This window comes from Gopherus evgoodei, chromosome 10, assembly GCF_007399415.2.
Source record: "Gopherus evgoodei ecotype Sinaloan lineage chromosome 10, rGopEvg1_v1.p, whole genome shotgun sequence".
NCBI lineage: Eukaryota > Metazoa > Chordata > Testudines > Testudinidae > Gopherus > Gopherus evgoodei.
The window spans coordinates 11,784,423-11,793,213 of record NC_044331.1 but is presented as its reverse complement, the minus strand read 5'-3'; the positions used below and the strand labels follow the sequence as shown (position 1 = coordinate 11,793,213).

Genomic DNA, 8,791 nt, shown 5'->3' with positions numbered 1-8,791 from the left:
TGGCACAGATACTATGCCAGCTGAGCTGTTTGAGAAGTAGGTGGTTTCTATCCCTAACACTTAGCACAGGCTGCCCTCTGCCTTGACTAAAAACCCTGTTTGTTTGCTTTTAATTAAACCACTTGGGTTTCAATTACCGGGGGCGGGGAAATGGCTTGCAAGCTCCAGCCACTGGTTACTGTTTGTCCATTGCCTAAAAAGGTAAAGTGCCGTGTAAATGCCAAGTGTTGTTTGTTTATGTTACAGCCTGCCTAGTGCAGGAGCTTCAACACACCTCATACTGCAAGACATTCAGCCATTCCCTGCCTCTTGGCACTTGCATACTACGGTGAGGAGTATGGGGCACAGAGGGGTCTCTTTTTTCACAGGTACCTCTAACTGTATCTGGGCTCTTCCACCAGGCAGGAGCTTCCCCATACATTTCATGGGACAGTTTAAAATTGCCTTCTTCAGGATGAACATGCCCCAGACCTCTTTGGATCAAAGTCATCAGCACCACAATCAGGCCTAACCCTCACCAAAGCCAGAGCAGTAATGCCTGCTGAAGCCAGCTGTTAATCTTGCCCCATCTCTCTATACTCACTTCCCTCTGTTTATCTAGCATCAGTCTTTTCTCTGTCCTTTCCCATAACGTCATCCCTGATTTTATCAGAACTTTCTTCTCTGCATCGCTTGCTGTCTGGAACACATTCTGACATACCTCCATATAATTTCAAATGTCATCTGCAAACACCTACTTCCTCTTTCTCTGTATCTCTTCATTTTTCTCCCACCCTATTTAATGCTAGCGAACATGATGGGATGTACAGTTTGTAGGGAAGGTGATATCAAAATGAGAGTCTATATTGTTTTATATCTTACTTGGAAACAGCTGTTAAAAAAATCCAAAGCTTCCCCTCGTACTGGTGGCTTTGCTAGAGTAATATACATTTGTTCTTTCAAGTCCATCGTGGGTTGGTGCTTTCCAGATTGATTATTGACCTGCAGAGCACTGACTTGGCTTAACCCACGTGTCCCACTGTACCAGACATGTCTGTAATGTGTTTTTTGGCTTTGCTGCCTTGCGTGTTCTGAGTTCTTCTCTTCTCCCCCTTTTCAGTTTCCATTGTTGAAACAACAGTCTTCTGGTGAATGTGGAACAGAACTGGTCCTGTATTGTGGGGCCAAAATAAACTCTGTGCTTACTGTGTTTTCCAACCCTCACAAGGTAAAATACCAACTCTATGAGCTACTGACCTCCTGATGGGAGCCTGTGGTCTGGAAATCCAGTGGCAGACTTCCCGAGACAAAACTCCTTCTTAACCGACATTGCTGAAAGTTAATCTAGTGTCCTTGGGAGTTAGAGGAGCCAATGGGCTGATAAAATAACTTCAGCAGCAATCAAATTTTTTTTTCAGTCTGTTTTTCCAGTTTAACTTTGCAAATGCAAGATATTCAAACTTCAAATGGGTCTAACCCAAAACTCCAGATCCAAAAACTGGATCCAGATCCAGACTTTCCTAAATAGTCAGCGTCTTGGATCTGGCCCTTTATAAAGTGGAGATCTGGGTCTGGAATTTGGATCCTGCATTTTGGTTCTACTCTGTACTTTTGGGTGCTTATTCCAACTGAACTAGACCAGACCACTGAAGCCTTTGAGGGTTTTCTGTTGTTTAGAGGACTGTTTCTCTTAGTACAACCACTAGAGCAAATGCACAAGAGCTTGCATTGCAAGCACAGAGATATGGTTAAACTAACACACTCAGAAGTGAGGCTGCCTTTCTGAAAATACAATCATAAAAATATGACCCAGACTACGTGAGTACAGTTTGATGTGACCTAGGCCAAATTTGCCTGCTAAACTCCAAACTCACAGATTAAAATTAAAACTTTAATATACACTACCCAGCAGATTTAAGTATTTCTTTATCAGTCAAACTATACAGAAACACAACTTGAATATCCTCTGGAATTCCATCATCAGTATATCTTGGGTTAGGAGGCTAGGAAAAGAGATCGGACTTGGCAAGAGAAAACTATGAATAAAACAGAAGGCCCACTTTTTGCAACCACAAAAGCTTGTCCATGTCTCTGTTTTGCAGCTGACCCCTGTTTTTATCTCACTTAAAAGTAACATTTCTTGAGGTGGTTAATGCACTCATGTTGCTTGATTAAAAACTCCTCTTTTCTATAGACTTCCTGTAGAAATACTTAAGGATCCAACTAACAGACCAGAATAAACTTAAATGTTAAGGAAGGAATAAGAGTAGGGTGGCAGAGATGTTGTGAAAACTAGTTAATCCGCAGAAGGATGGAACGTGAGGGTTTACTGATTTTTAGAGTTACAGGAGCCAATAGGTGCTCCGATTCAAGGGAATTAAAATAGTTTCTGGCACTTAGGTGGAGCCAGGCTGAACCATCTGCTGAGATTGAACTCCAACATTGTCCTATACTGAGAAGCTCTCTTTACTTCACAGTGGGTTCCTGTGGGTTCCTGACTACTCACCCAGGCTGGGAATTCATGGAGAAGGTGCTGGCGTGGAAGCCATTGGTAGAGATGGACCTGAGAGCCCTGAGCAGCTCCAGGCTGGGAAGGAGGATTGGCCATGCTGTGAGTAGGTGTGCATAGTGGAAGGGCATGAGGCTCGTTGGGTGCTGAAAGAGGTGAATGCTTTGATGCTTATCTAGGGCAAGCATGGTTCTAGTGACATGACTTTAATAGTCTGTGGAGATAAGTCATTCATAGCACTTGATTTATTTAATGAATGTTCCTTCATTTTCTGTTCACAAATTTGGCGATAGCAGTTTGCAAATTTATCAAATGTGTTTTCTCAACCTTATGCAATGGATAACTTCTATATGAATAATTATGGACCTCTAGATTGTTCTTAAGCCGTTAGTTGAGAGTTTGTGGGACCAGATTCTCAATGGGTATAGCTCCATTGAAGTAGATAGCCAATATCCAAGCTGTGTCGGTTCATTTCCATTCCACTATGACACATGGTACATTTTTGTTTCCTGACTTGAATAGTACAATTACGGAGTCAGGTTTCTGGTGCTGATAATCACCTTCCAGTGTTCAACACCTGCTTTCTCAACATATTCTCTGAAAGTCACTTTAATTTGGTTCCTTACAGAATATTCTCTCCCTAAAATTCTCACACAAAACAAGAACCATAGCAGCACAATCATTTGTGAGGCCATTCGGTTGTATTCAAATATTCACAAAATAGCAACTCAGATCTAACAATCAGTGTTCTTTGAATTCTAATGCAGCATACACATGATCAAGAAAGTTGATATCTCACCATTGAGTCCCAGTGCTTTAATTTAAGAAGCTCCCAATAACCAGGGATGTTACAGTGGTTTGCAGTTTTATGCCACAAGCAGTTATCAGTGCAGGTTCCAATAGACAGCAGCTATAGGACCCACATTTGCATCAGAAAAATAGCTTAATCCTTGTTCTATGACGTCTCAGTTGACTAAGATTTTGGTATTTTTCAGTTTCAAATGTTCAGATACGTCTATTAAGTTATTGAAGTGGAACAAATCAATGTACGACCCTGTGTTAATTGTTTGTCTACAGTCAAAGAATGAGAACTTTCTTTTTGCAACATGAAAATTGACAAGCCATTAGTGTAAACTTTGTTCTAATCACATTCCATACATATTATTTACATTTTCAACAATGGAACTGACATAATTTGAAAGCTATCTGCTGTAAACGTGCAGCTATGTTTTACTATCACACCTTTAAAGCTGGTTGGTAACAATGGGACAGTTCATACTATTAATCAGCATCATGCATTGCAGACTAGACCATTGCACCAGTTGACCCTCTTACCCAAGAAACCTCCATCGAAGCACAAGATTCAGTACAAAATATTTTGGTGAAATCCTGATCCCACTGAAAGCAAACGGACTTTGCCATTAACCTCAATTTCATCCTTTGAGCTGCATCTGAGAGAGTAGTCTGCAGCGGGTATAAATCAAAGGAGCTGTGCTGATTTACACTAGCTGGAGATCTGGTCCACTGTTTGAAACAGGGTGAAAACCTCATGCCCAGGTAGAATTGGCACAGACTGTGATGTTGCAGTGAAATTGTTTGGAGGATACAGCTGCACAGACCAATATGTAACAGCCATGCCCCTTACACAACACAAAGAACGAGTAAGGAGCTGTTTTGGTCGAAGGTCAGAATTTCAGTAATGTCTCTACAAACTTCAAGCACTCACTGCATTCCACTCCTGTAGTGTTTTGTTTTCATTTCAGACCCCCTTGAAACCATATGTAGCATCTCAAAGGTATTTTCTAGACCGGGAATGTAATAACTAAATAAAGTCAGAAATCTCCTTTAAACACTTAAGAAAATATAAATTGTGGTGCAGGGAATGTTTTGGCTCATTGAGCTTTCTCAAGTGGGTACTCTTGACTTGCTTTCTGGAACCACTGCAACAGCTAGTGAAGCCGCTTTGATTTCTAGCGTGACTAGATTCTTGCTTATTTTCATTTTCCAAACTATTTGCTGAGATACTTCTCCACCACAGAATACCTGGCAGCTAAGTCAGCAATTGCTGTTCTATGCTAGATGGTTAAAGGGAAGTTGTCAACTAGGTTTTGGTCTAATATTCAGACTTGGCTAAAAGCCTAGACTATGATTTGAAGTTACCCAATATTAATACTGCTGAATTAGATCATGATTTGGCCCATGATGTTTGTTATTATTTGAATATCAGTATCACCTAGAAGCTCAATATTACTATCCGGGCCTCTGTTGTACAGACGCATAGCAAGAGATGGCCCCTGTAATGAAGAGCTTATGACCTAAATAGACAAGACATACAAAGGAAGTGTTTGTTTTCATTTCCATATTCTAGATGGGGACATGAAGCACAGAGAGACTAACTGACTTGTCCAAAGTCCCACAGGAAGTCTGTGGGATAGCTAGGAATCTAATCCTGCAAGACCATCCTTGAGATTTGTTTTCAAGTTGTTTTAATTTTTTCATTTAAAACTCTCATCCATTAGTTACCTTTGCATTTAAACAAACGTACACCATTAACAACATGAAGATGAAGAATTAACATGCTACCACAAGTGGCAACAACAGCACAATGCCACAACAAGATGCAAACAGTTTGGAAAAAAAAGCACATTCCCAGCCAGGCTTCCCAAACGCCCTATGTTTTACGCAGAACTCCGGTTTAACCTCTTTGTTCAGGCTTCTGCCAGAATTGCCTAGGATCTAAATATTCCCCTGTTGTGCGGTGAACCCAAATTGCAGCCGTGCCATGGTAGTGCCTGGGAATGCAAGAGTGAAGCCAATTAGAATCAACGGTGAAACTGACTAGTCTAGATCAGTTTTATAAGTGGAGTTGAAAGGCAATGATGTAAACAAAAGCATAAATGGTAATACCAAAGTACATTTTTAGCCATCTTTAAATGTCAGAGTAACAAAGTTTAGAAAACAAGCATTACTTTGTTTTTTAAGTAGCATCGTGTGACATTGATCCCATCCTTTTACTATAAAACCTGGCCAGTTAACACTGTTGAAATTGGCTGATGTGGGTATTCCATTACAGTTTGGATGAGCCATTCTTACTTTTCAGCCAAGGGAGGATCCTATATTATGAAGTTCAGGGGAGAATGAACATCCTACATTGTTTTGTTTAAGTAAAGGGAATTATTTATTAACAAGAAATCTTGTTCTGGGAATAATTCCTTCCAGTTTTTCCCCCTCCCACTGTGCCCCCTTTAAACTAACTTCACAGTCTTAACAATGATTGCAAAGGAGGAGCCCCACATAGTGGCCCAAACCTTGCCCGAGGAGCCAAAAGTTCTAATCTAATACAAAGGAAGGTCTAAGCATGCCAAATGTAATTACACAGCTAGAATTTAGACAGGATGCTGGGGCCAATAGCTTCATAGAATCATAGACTTCAATGTCAGAAGAGACCATTATGATCATCTAGTCTGACCTCCTGCACAACACAAGCCACAGAACCTCACCGTCCCACTCCTGTAACAAACCCCTAACCCAGTGTTTCCCAAACTTGGGATGCTGCTTGTGTAGGGGAAGCCCCTGGTGAGCCGAGCCGGTTTGTTTACCTGCTGCAGGTCTGGCCAATCGTGGCTCCCACTGGCCCGCGGTTCGCTGCTCCAGGACAACGGGAGCTACTGGAAGCAGCAGCCAGTAGATCCCTCGGCCAGCGCCGCTTCCAGCAGCTCCAGTTGGCCTGGAGCAGCGAACTGCAGCCAGTGGGTGCTGCGATTGGCCGGACCTGCGGAAGGGGCAGGTAAACAAACAGGCTCTGCCTGCCTGGGGCTTTCCCTACACAAGCAGCATTTCAAGTTTGGGAAACGCTGCCCTAACCTATATCTGAGCGATTGAAGTCCTCAAATCATGGTTTAAAGACCTCAAGTTGCAGAGAATCCTCCAGCAAGTGACTCATGCCCCACGCTGCAGAGGAAAGCGAAAACCCCCAGAGCCTCTGCCAATCTGCTCTGGAGGAAAATTCCTTCCCTACCCCAAATATGACAATCAGCTAAACCCTGAGCATGTGGGCAAGATCCAGCAGCCAGACACCCAGGAAAGAATTTTCTATAGTAACTCAGATCCCACCTCTCATCTAACATCCCATCACAGGCCATTGGGCATATTTACCGCTAATAGTCAAAGATCAATTACTTGCCAAAATTACACTATACCATCATACCATTCCCTCCATAAACTTAGCTTCATTCTTGCAAAGGAATACTATAGAATTTCAAATGAACAGACGTTGTAAAGTCTTAAGATTTACATTTCCTACAAAAGACTGCACCTTCTACCAATGCACCACAGCATCCTCTTTCACCATGAGTTACATACCAAACTCCAAGGTAAGAATGCCACCCATGAAATCACTGGCACCGTCTTGGCTTTGTCCTGTAGATGTCCCATCCAGCCTGACCATGTCTGACCCTTCTTTATCGGGGTGGGGCGGGGATCTAACAAGACCAAATTCAAAAGTGTGGTTTCCGTAATAGCTGGTCTTTTTGCTGGAAATACAGTTATTTTCTCCACTAAATTGATTAAGAATGAGGAATTATTCATAGACATGAGTTTTACAAACTGGGTATGATACATGGCCTGACTGAGAATGAAGCTAACTTGAAAGTCAGTCTGTTCCTTCGCAGGTTGGCCATGTGTGTTCCCAGGAGGATTGGTGGAGAGAAACTGTGTCCAGTGTATTCTGGACTAGAGTAATCCCCATTTCTAATTAAGGTTATTTGCAAGTCCACTTATCTGACATATGCATACAGAACAAAATAAAGCAATGAGAAACTGGTAATCTGCAATGAAACTTTGTTTTAAAATCCCTTCTTTTATCTCTCCCTCATTTAAACTCCAAGTGCCTATAGCACAAAGGACTCCATGACAATGCTATCCTTTTGCTGCAGAAGCTTGTGGCAGTTTCAGTTCACATTGCTTCTCATCTCCAGCCTATCCTGCTGAAGAAAGAGAAGAACCTTCTCTAAGGAATGACCCATTCAGTCACTGTGGGCTTGATCTGGATAGGCGCTAAATGTCGTCAAATCCCATTGACCTCAGTGGGATTTGAGAGCATTCTAGCACCCAGCAGGATCTGCTCAGCTCCTTACAGGACTTGGCCGTATGTTGTCAACTTGATGTTCTCTCAGATGAATGGTATTTTCATTCTGGAGTCATCCACAGTATATCTGGACTGGACTAACCTGCATGACATTGCATTGTGTTAAAAATATTAGGTATGTAGAGCAGAGATTTCCAAATCATTATTATTTTGTTTAGATGAGTGGGGTTGAAATCTTTCTTACAGTTTTTAAGGTTCGCTCCATTCAAACATGTCTGATTATTTAGGAACATTCTATAAATAGCCTCTGCTTTTTATGTAGATGTGAAGCTGCTTTCATCTCCATCTACTTCAGTTGGCACCTTTTAGTAACTTCCAGTTCAAGTGCTTGCTGATGTGATACAAGTTTCTGTCTCTTGGCAAATCCCCAGGTTGGAGAAGAAAATAACCCTGCCTGAGTAAGCGGAATCCCTTTGCTTTGTGAACTGGTCAGCAGCGGAGACGAAGAAAGGGAACCAGTATTACCACAATTTCACTCCAAAGCCATGAGGTGTGGAGAATTTTTGAAGAGAAGTGGTATCTCTGTTTGGCTTGCCTTCCGAGTTAAAAGAAGTTATTCTTGTTATTAATTTAAATTACATTGGAAAATAAATCTCCAGTTACAATTTTGCAGGTCTTTTTATTTTTAAAATAAATATCTAGACTGTTGTCGAGTGCCATGGAATCATCTCTGAGGACTGAGGGCCAGGTTTTGATCCCACACCAGTGTAAATTCTGGAATAAATGCTTTTACTTCATTGGACTTACGATCAGCTTTACACTACTGGACCTGATACCACTTACCCAGAGATTAAGCCAAGTAGTAGCATCGGTAGTGTAGGTTTCCAACACACCACACTCTGCCAATGCACCTTGACCTTGCTTTGGTGACCAACCTGTCGGATTTATATGAGTGTTTCCTTTCCTGTATTGAGTCAGGTCTTGTACTAGTTGGGTAACAGCTTGGGAATGCTAGATCATGATCTCAGCCCACAGAGGACAGGTCTCCTCTGTGTTATAGAGTCTCCTACCAATCCAAAGTTAGTCCCTTCCCCAATGCATATCCAGTATTGCCAACACCAAATGTACAAAAATCACCAGTCAGGCCTCCCAAAGTCATGAGTTGGGTTTTTTTTTAAATGTGTTTTGATTTTTTTTAAATTTGCCTTCTGGTTTTG

General features: G+C 41.8%; 1 long non-coding RNA gene across 1 annotated transcript; it reads left to right on the top strand.

Moving 5' to 3' along the window:
* The first annotated feature begins 282 nt into the window (after window positions 1–282).
* On the top strand, window positions 283–8,111 carry LOC115658439. The gene is made up of 4 exons (XR_004002288.1): window positions 283–328; window positions 1,100–1,207; window positions 2,457–2,590; window positions 8,006–8,111. It is a non-coding gene; the product is annotated as an uncharacterized LOC115658439 (long non-coding RNA).
* The last annotated feature ends 680 nt before the right edge of the window (window positions 8,112–8,791 follow it).